A 10087-nucleotide genomic window follows, 5' to 3' on the forward strand; every position below is an offset into this window, starting at 1 on the left:
ACACTACCGCCGTGATTGAAGAAGTTGACCGGCTGCTTGATGCAGGGGCAATCAGGGAAGTTACCTACCCCACACGGCTCTCTAATACTATAGTTGTGAAGAAGAAGAACAGTACATGGCGAGTTTGCATTGATTTCACGGACCTAAACAAAGCCTGTCCCAAAGACTGTTTTTCTCTCCCAAGGATAGACCAACTGGTAGATGCTACAGCACGCCATCAGCGCATGAGTTTCCTCGATACTTACAGAGGCTACCATCAAATTGCCATGCATCCGGAGGACCAAGAGAAAACTACATTTCTCACCCCAAGAGGAACCTACTGCTATAAGGTTATGCCTTTTGGGCTGAAGAACGCCGGGGCAACCTACCAGAGACTAGTCACCACCATGTTCAAAAAGCAACTCGGTCGCACAATGGAAGTGTACATTGACGATATGATGGTCAAGTCGAAGGTAAAGCAGAATCATATAGCCGATCCTGAAGAAACATTCGGCATCCTATGCAAATATGGAATGAAGCTGAACGCTTCCAAATGTGCCTTTGGAATCAACTCTGGCAAATTCTTGGGATATATCGTCAATCACCGAGGAATCGAAGCTAATCCAAGGCAGATCACAACAATCCTAGAGCTCAGCTCCCCCCGATCAGTAAAAGAGGTGCAAAAGTTAATGGGGATGGCCACCGCGCTCAACAGGTTCATCAGTCGTTCCACAGATCGCTGCCGACAATTCTTTCATACACTACGACAGGGCAAGGCTTTTGAATGGTCCTCCGAATGCAAAACAGCTTTCAACGGCCTTAAGACATACCTCTGCTCAGTACCACCCTTGGCAACGCCCTCTCTTGGTGACCCGCTCATCATGTATCTGGCAGTTTTCGACCGGGCCGTCAGCGCCGTGCTGATAAAGGAAGAGCTGGGAGAGCAATGGCCGGTGTATTATGTGAGCAAGGCAATGGTTAATGCCGAAACACGCTATGTTTCGCTGGAAAAGCTCATCTTAGCGCTAGTCATGGCGGCGAGGAAACTGATGCATTACTTCCAGGGTCATAGCATTGGGGTGGTAACAGACTATTCCCTCCGGTCTGTACTACGGAGTGCAGAAGCTTCCAAACGTGTTTCAAAGTGGGCTCTGGAACTCGACCAATACGATATTCAGTTTCTACCCAGAACCTCAATCAAAGGGCAGGTGCTTGCCGACTTTGTCGCCGAATTCACTGGTGTCCTAACCGACTTCAAGCCTGACGAAATTCGACCGAAGCCAAACTGGAGGATTTATGTTGGGGATATTTGGCAGTTGTATTGCGATGGGTAATCCAATCAGCGGGGCAGTGGAGCCGGAGTTGTCATTATGTCTCTTGACGGCGCAATAATTGAGCAGGCTGTCAAGCTTGGCTTCGAAGCATCAAATAATGAAGCCGAATACGAAGCCCTCCTAGCTGGTTTACGGAACGCGCACATTCTTGGCGCTCGGCGTTAGCTTGTGTTTTGTGATTCAAAACTGGTGATCAACCAGCTAAAGGGGGAGTACGCTGCAAAGAACGACCGCATGGCGGCCTACATGAAAACGGCCAATTCCTTGTTGGCAAAATTCAACCATCATGACTTGAACCAGATAACACGTGATCAGAACACCCATGCAGACGCCTTGGCTTGCCTAGCCTCCGCCATCAACTCAGAGATTAAACGGACTATCGAAGTAGGTTTCATCCCGGAGCCAAGCATTGGCCCTTCGGAGGAAGTCCAGATTAACGTTATAGAATCTGCCCCAAGCTGGATGGATCCCATTGCTGCTTTCCTGTCTTCTGACCAACTCCTAGAGGAGAATCGCACAAGTTATGAAACAAAGCCATGAGATACTACTTAGATCCGCAAGGAGGGCTCTATAAAAAATCCCTCTCTGGTCCGTATTTGGAATGCGTGCACCCAGACAAAGTCGAGGAGCTTCTGACTGAGATACATGAGGGCAGTTGTGGTGCCCATTCTGGCGGGCATTCTTTTGCCCATCGAGCTATAACACAGGGGTATTATTGGCCGACAATGATAGCGGACGCCGAGTGTTATGCGAAAAAGTGTGAACAGTACCAGAAGTTCTCCCCACTAACCTATTTGCCCGCAGAAGAGCTAAACTCTATTACCAGTCCCTGGCCGTTCGCCCAGTGGGGGCTCGATATCGTAGAACCATTGCCGAAGGCCCCAGGGAATAAGCGATACTTGATCGTCGCAACAGATTACTTCACAAAATAGGTCGAAGCGGAGACATTAACACACATTCGAGACGTTGATGTTAAACGCTTTGTGTGGAGAAACATCATAACACGATTCGGCATTCCAAGAGCCCTTATTTCAGACAACGGCACTCAATTTGATTGTGGTGTTTACCGAGAACTGTGCGACAAATATGGTATCCGACCGTATTTTTCTACGCCGGCTTATACCCAAAGCAATGGTCAGGCCGAAGCTTCGAACAAATCCATCCTGGACGGCATCAAGAAAAGGTTGGAGAAAGCCAAAGGCGAATGGGTCGAAGAATTGCCGAGTGTATTGTGGGCTCATCGAACAACGTCGAAGAGATCAACTGGAGAAACTCCGTTTGCCCTATGCTTTGGCAACCAGGCGATCTTACCCTTGGAGATCGACCTCCCGACCCTCAAGTCGTAAGTTTTTTATATAGGCTGAAACGACATGATGCTGGCTTTGGATTTGATTCTAATTGAGGAATGAAGAGACTGCGCCCTTGCGTCCATGGCACGGTACCAGCAACAATTGGCAAAATCATACAATCAACGAGTTCAGCTGTGCCGCTACACACCAGGAGAATTGGTCCTGAAGGTGCTTCTGACCGACAGGAAATCGGCTGATGGAAAACTTGGTCCAAACTGGGACGGCCCCTATCAAATAGATTCCATCACATGAACAGGGGCATATCGGCTGAAAGATATGACAGGAAAGAGTCTTCCAAGGCCTTGGAACTCGACCCACTTGCGGAAGTTTTATCATTAAACCCAACCTCTGGGGAATGATTTTAGTGTTAAACGATTCGCCATGTACAAATTCCACTTTTGCAATACGAGGATTCTAGTCGAAAATTGTTCTAAAAGTGTTCCGAAAAAGCCTTTGGATTCGGAGTGCCCTTCGTGGATATCACGATCGGCCAATCAAAGTCTCCGGATTCGGAGCCCCTTCGGCGCATGACGCCGTTGGGCCAAAAAAGCCTCCGGATTTGGAGCGCCCTTCGTGGATATCACAATCGGCCAATCAAAGTTTCCGGATTCGGAGCGCCCTTCGTGGATATTACGATCGGCCAATCAAAGTCTCTGGATTCGGAGCGCCCTTCGTGAATATCATGATCGGCCACTCAAAGTCTCCGGATTCGGAGCCTCTTCGGCGCATGATGCTGTTGGGCCGAAAAAGCCTCCGGATTCGGAGCGCCCTTCGTGGATATCACGATCGGCCAATCAAAGTCTCCGGATTCGAAGCGCCCTTTGTGGATATCACGATCGGCCAATTAAAGTCTCCGGATTCGAAGCGCCCTTTGTGGATATCACGATCGGCCACTCAAAGTCTCCGGATTCGGAGCCCTTTCGACGCATGACGTCGTCTAAGCCTGAGCCTGGAGCAGAATAAATACCTAAAGAAAATGTCGGATTCGGAGTCTTATCAACACCATTTTTGGGCAATGTAACGAGCATACTGAATAAATATTTAGTGACGTGCTCCATTAGGACGAGCCGGCTAAAACCGTTTATTCGAACAATCTCTGTCCAACAAAGCACAAAACATGTAAACATATATACGCCAACGAATTACATAATTACGCAATTTGACAAGTAATTATAAGGCAACAGGAATATTAACAACATAGTATCTTATTCATCTGACAAGTAATTACATAATTTTCGACGTAATCCGCGCCTGAACATTACAACGAATATTTTTATGCGGCCTCTCCCTCATCGTCGCTCTTTTCGACCTCAAAGGAGAAAAAGGGAAAATGATTGCATTGGTACCGCGGCAATGCCGAATCGACACCCTTTGCTTGAAGAGCCTCTGTGACCTGAAGTGCCGCGATCTAACCGTGCTTAAATCCTCGATTCTCGCATCAACAGACCTCCTCTGCAAGCTTCTCCTTCATTTTGCCGATCCCAACCTTTCGGCCCGCATGAAAGCCTTGCTCATAACCTTTGGATCTTGCATTTTCTACGGCAAACATGTTAGCCGTGTCTCGATCGGCAATGGCATGACTCAATAGCCGTTGGGTCACCCTTTCGTCTACAATTGGATTAGATCTACCCGCAACGTGCAGCTCGGCGGCTTTAGTCATCCTAAGCTCATTAAGTTCGCGCTTGGCTTTCTCCGCCTGAACCTCTGAACTGCGGACCCTTTTGTCCATCTTCTCTATCTCCCGCCGCGCAGCGCGCAGGCGCATGCTGACTTCGTAAGCGGTGTACAGCCCCTTCACTGCTCCGTGGATTCCCTCTTGAAAGACGTCGAAATCTTGTCGGCCAACCATCGACTGCTGCACCTCCGGTGGAAAAATCTGTCGAGCAAATTCGACCGCCACCACTGGGTCCCTGATAATGGAGTCCGCCTCCGTCATCGGTCTGTTCCCCACGAAAACTGCGAAACTTAACGGTCGCGGTTGTGGAGAGCTTCCCTGTTGCTGTTTCTCCTTTCGGGGTGATCTGCTTCGATGGCTTGGAGGCTGACGTTTTTCCCGTTCTTTGGACGCCCCATTTCCCGCACAGGTGGCTTCTTTGTCGCGATTCATCGCACTATCAAGGTCAGCCAAAGTTCGACCTTCGCCTCTGCTGTTGAAGAAAACTCTATTTGCCATTCGCGATAAGTTGCCTTTAAAACACAATAAGCGAAGTTACTGGCGCAAACAGCCACCCCCCATTTATTTCGAATACTTGCAGCACCCCTGAGACAATTTCATTAACGCTACTCTCCAAACGAACTATCAAAACAGTAATTTTTTATCAATGCCTTTGAAGTTCATGCACTGGCTGGGGCAAGGGCAGATTTATTAATCTAGCCGGCCGCGTACCCTGGCCTCATGTTGATCGATATGTGCCGCAGCTAGTTCATTCACTAATTTTTGGCTTTTAAAACGGCCTAACTATTTAAACTGTAATTTTTTATCAATGCCTTTGAAGTTCATGCACTGGCAGGGGCAAGGGCAGATTTATTAATCTAGCCGGCCGCATACCCTGGCCTCATGCCGATCGATATGTGCCGCAGCCAGTTCATTCACCAATTTTTGGCTTTTAAAATGGCCTAACTATCTAAACGGCAATTTTTTATCAATGCCTTCAAAGTTCATACACTGGCTGGGGCAAGGACAGATTTATTAATCAAGCCGGCCGCGTACCCTAGCCTCATGACGATCGATATGTGCCGCAGCCAGTTCATTCAATTTTTGGCTTTTAAAACAGCCTAACTATCTAAACGGTAATTTTTGATCAATGCCTTTGAAGTTCATGCACTGGCAGGGGCAAGGGCAGCTTTATTAATCTAGCCGGCTGCATACCTTGGCCTCATGCCGATCGATATGTGCCGCAGCCAGTTTATTCACCAATTTTTGGCTTTTAAAATGGCCTAACTATCTAAACGGCAATTTTTGATCAATGCCTTTGAAGTTCATGCACTGGCTGGGGCAAGGGCAGATTTATTAATCTAGCCGGCCGCGTACCCTGGCCTCATGCCGATCGATATGTGTCGCAACCAGTTCATTCACCAATTTTTGGCTTTTAAAACGTCCTAATCATTTAGTCGGCAATTATACAACATTTGACCCAAAGCAATTCCATTCATCAGTAACAGCGAGGTACAAAATGAATTTTCATTAAGTAAATTGGGCACAAATTATAACCATTTTACATATGAAAATTACTAAGCAAAAAACTGTAAAAAGCTGAAAAATACACGCAAATCCTAAAACAAAAAACAAGCGCCTTTGAAATCAGCCATCGGAATCAGACTCCAGCGACTCAACATCCACTTGCTCATATGGAATTGGTGTAGCCAAAGACACATTAGTGGCAGTAAGGGCTTTCAGCCAGCCGTGTTTAAAGCCCTGATTCTCAAACTTAGGGACTTTGTCTACGTATTCATCATAAGCAGATTTTTTCCCGGCATCAAATGCGTTGGAAGCCTTCAGGTCAGCTGTTTCCTTCGCCGCCTTCATCTCTTCCAACTTAGCCTTCAATTTAGAATTCGCCTCCTGGGCCAATTTAAGCGCGGTGTCGCTCACATTCGCCCTCTCCTCGGTGACCGATCTCAAATCTTCAGCATTACGGGCTCTCTCCAACTCAGCCTCGGCACGAGCGCCCTCGATCTGCACCCTACTCCTTTGGCCCTCAACCTCCGCTTGTAAACGGCCAATCTGCTCCACGGCATCATGATAGCAACGACCCATGTCGGCTATCCTTCCGAAGGTCTGCAAAACAGGAAGTTAAAACCAAAATAATGTGTAAGGAGAAAAAACAGAGTCAAGATATGTACCAAAAGAGCAAATTGCACGGCCAACGCGATTGCAACCAGATCCGGCTCTGCCCGAAAAGTCGCCTTATCAACAGGAAGTGAAACGGACGTCGCCAAACTAAGTGCAACCGCTGGATCTTTGATTACCGAAGCATCGGAGAAGATCGGCATATTTTTCATCTTCGGCTGAATAACAAAAGGTACAATCACATCCAATTCCTCCAAACGAGACCGTTTGTCGGCGCGATCTTCTTCTGAGCCGGCCTCGATATTGGCAGGGCGCTTTTCCACCATTTGCTCAGCTTCTACACTGGCATGCACCAAGGGTTCCGTTTCAGTGCTTCCTCCTTTTATCGTCACTTCCTCAATAACGGGCAGGGAGGACTAAGACTGAGACTGAGATTCGGCAGCCCGAATCTCCTCCGCCCTTCATCCTTTTATCTTCACTTCCTCAATAACGGGCAGGGAGGATTGAGACTGAGACTGAGATTCGGCAGCCTGAATCTCCTCCGCCCTTCGCCGCGCAGCTAGCCTTTTTGCGTTCGCTTTCTTGGCAAGCTTAGTGAGGCTCAGCCCAGCCATATCTTCTAGGTACGCGCCGAGAAGATCCTCCAGACCCTGAAAAATATCGTTAAGTGGACGGTCCTCTCGACCCAAAGTGAACGGAGGCCGAATTGAGGCTGGCTTCCTCAAATGCTAATTTCAAAGCGTCGTCAACCTCTGTTTCAGCTTCGTCTGATTCGGCAGCCTCAGCTACTTCCGGTCGCTCCGAATCTGATTCCTCACAGCCGACTTGCCTCAAATTTTTGAAGTCAGTCAAGATACAGGCGACAAGAAACTCCTCACCGATCGGAATTGAGATATTTTCTACCGCCGAAAAGGTCGTATAAGTTGGCTCGTAGCGGAGCAGAACGTGGGCCGCCCTCTCCTGCTTCTGAAGACTCTGTCGGCCGAAGTACTTGAGCGTAGTCTGGATTTCTAAAAGGACAACGTCGTCAGTTGAGGCCAAGATTTTCTTCAAATCGTTCCCTGCAAAAGCAAAACCATAAGGTCCCAAAAATGAAGCTTTATAAATTTAACAAATGAATAAAAGATGATACTCGGCCACCTGGTTCGCCCCTCCGTCTAGGAATACGATCAAGGCGATCCTCACCTTCGCCGAATTCCCAGTTTCCTTGGACGACAACCAAAACATCATCGACTCGCTTCCCAGAGCTGGAAAGCATAGTCACTAGTTTATGGTCGATGTCTTTGGCTCTAAGGAAATAACGCCCGTGCCGACCAGAAGACTTGGCCAAGGCGTAGCAATGCCGAATAGCGAGGATGCCAAGGTTAAGCCCAAGGCGGTGGTTTAGTGCGACAATCCCCATAGCAATCCTAAAGAAATTGACGTTGGGCTGTGAAGGGATTAACTCCCAATGGCAAAGCACGGCCCTAAGGAGTGGGTGAAGGGGGAAACGGACCCCGCCCTCTGCGATTGATAGAAGAGGGAAGACGATGGTGTTTTCATCAACCCTCTCCATATCAAGGGTGCCGTCTGCCACAAAAGACAGACGGACGTCATCAGGGATAGAAAAATGGCATCGGAAGCCAGAAATTCGATCCGGTGAGAGGAGATCTTTCAAATGTTTCGCCATTCTCCCTAGCCAATATGATTATGCTAAGCCAAAAAACAAAGCAAAGAAGGAGAGAACTTACAAGTGGCGAAGGAGGTAGAGAAGAGTAGGAGGTCGCAGAGGTAGTTCGGAAGGCAATCTAGCGACGGGCGTCTAAAAGCGTGTATCTATTTGAAAAGACGTCAAAATTTTAAATCACAATAAATGAGAGTGTACGAAGAGGCGGGAAGTTGAAATGATAACCGAGAAGCGTGTGGACAGACATTCGTGTTGGAATATGATCAGCTGCCGAATTTCGGCTCTGACTCTTCGAGTTCAAAGCCAAACACTCCAGCCAACTGTCGCTAGTGGAGTGCTTGGGGGGCAATTGTGGGGGCCGAATATTGAAAGTCGTAGAGATTCCGGAGAGTCGAACATTAAAGAATCAAGATTCGAAACATTTGGGCATTGCCACGGAAACTCGGACCCAACCTTATTCGGCTAGATAGTCGATTAAGCAAGGGACCGAGTGAAGATCGGTTTATTACAAAATATGCCGAATAGGAGGTTGGATTTGGAACTAATCCCGAGGCCCAAAGAAGAAAAGATATAAATAGAAGAGACATCAACCGGAAAGAGGTATGTGATATTTGTGGCGTTTAACTTAGAATACAAGTTATCTAGAACGAGAGATTGACTTGTCCGTCGGAGTGCTAATTCCGGCACCCCCGACCGGAGTGTTTACTTCCTTTCAGGTGCCTATCGGTGGATCACGAGCGTCTCCCAAAATCAGAAGAGTATTTCCAAAAACAACTTCCCCACAGTTACTATATGTTGTCATAGTGTAACTATCATTGAAACTATTCTTCATGAATGTAGTTCCTTCCAAAGCTATGTATTAACTAAACTAGTGCATTTTTCTGTATCTTCTGTACTCTGTGAACTGTCTAGGTTACCATTAATTGGAACTTTTGGACATTTTTTCTACAACTTTTGGACATTTTTTCTACTGAATTATTTACATAATGTGTGGATTAATTGCAAATATTTTTTTAATAGATTCAAACTGTGTTTGGATCTTTGATTTTCCATCAAATTTTGTTGTTGTAACAAAAGTGGTGTTGTATGGTTTTTTTTCCAAAAAAATTCAATCCTGTTAAAATGTCAATGGTTAACCACATTTTACTGACTAGATGTTTCACATGTTAAAGGATTTGCAATATATAAGAAATATATAGTTACTTGATTGGCTTGGAGTTATATTAAATAATAAAAGAAATTCCATTTTGCTAAAGAAAATAAACTATTCTCTTATATGGGTTGGTATAATTTTTTAACTTGACAGTTGTAAAATTTTATAAGTTTAATACAAGTTAAGTAATATTAAAATAATTATATAAACTTATGAAAAGTAAATAGCATGTCTAAATTGAGACAATCACTTGTTTTCTATAATTTTGATCGGTTCAATTAACATATATTAAATAAATATTTTAATAATTATGGTAACAATTCAAACCAAACCCGGCTTAAGTCCACCTAACTCGAGTTGTTCCATACCTTTCTTATGGCCTCACGATGTTGGAGTCGTGACTTTCCTTCGAAGATTATATGATTTTAATGAGTTTGTAATTATTTTTTAAATTACACTCTATCACAATTTAATATATATATATAAATTCCCAACCAAAGTGTAATTTTGTACTTTTCATTTTTATTTTGTTCAAACATACAAAATTTCCCACGCTTTAGATGGTTGTACATTTTGTTCACAAAGACCATCACCAATACAGAAAAGCTATGACCCAGACTTACCCAAAAAATTTTAGTTTGGTGATTGTACGGTAAAAATTAATTAGTGTAATGTAAGGTTCAGGTGAACTCTAATTAAAATTAATTTTTGGGTTGATAAGGTAAGAGTGAGTTTGGCCTTTTGTAGAAAAGAGGTTTAAATTAATTTTTTTAGCTTTTAATCTCTTTTAAGTCATATTACATCTTTACTTTTTTA

This window comes from Camellia sinensis, chromosome 15 (assembly GCF_055761805.1).
Source record: "Camellia sinensis isolate YWXY chromosome 15, ASM5576180v1, whole genome shotgun sequence".
Classification (NCBI taxonomy): domain Eukaryota; kingdom Viridiplantae; phylum Streptophyta; class Magnoliopsida; order Ericales; family Theaceae; genus Camellia; species Camellia sinensis.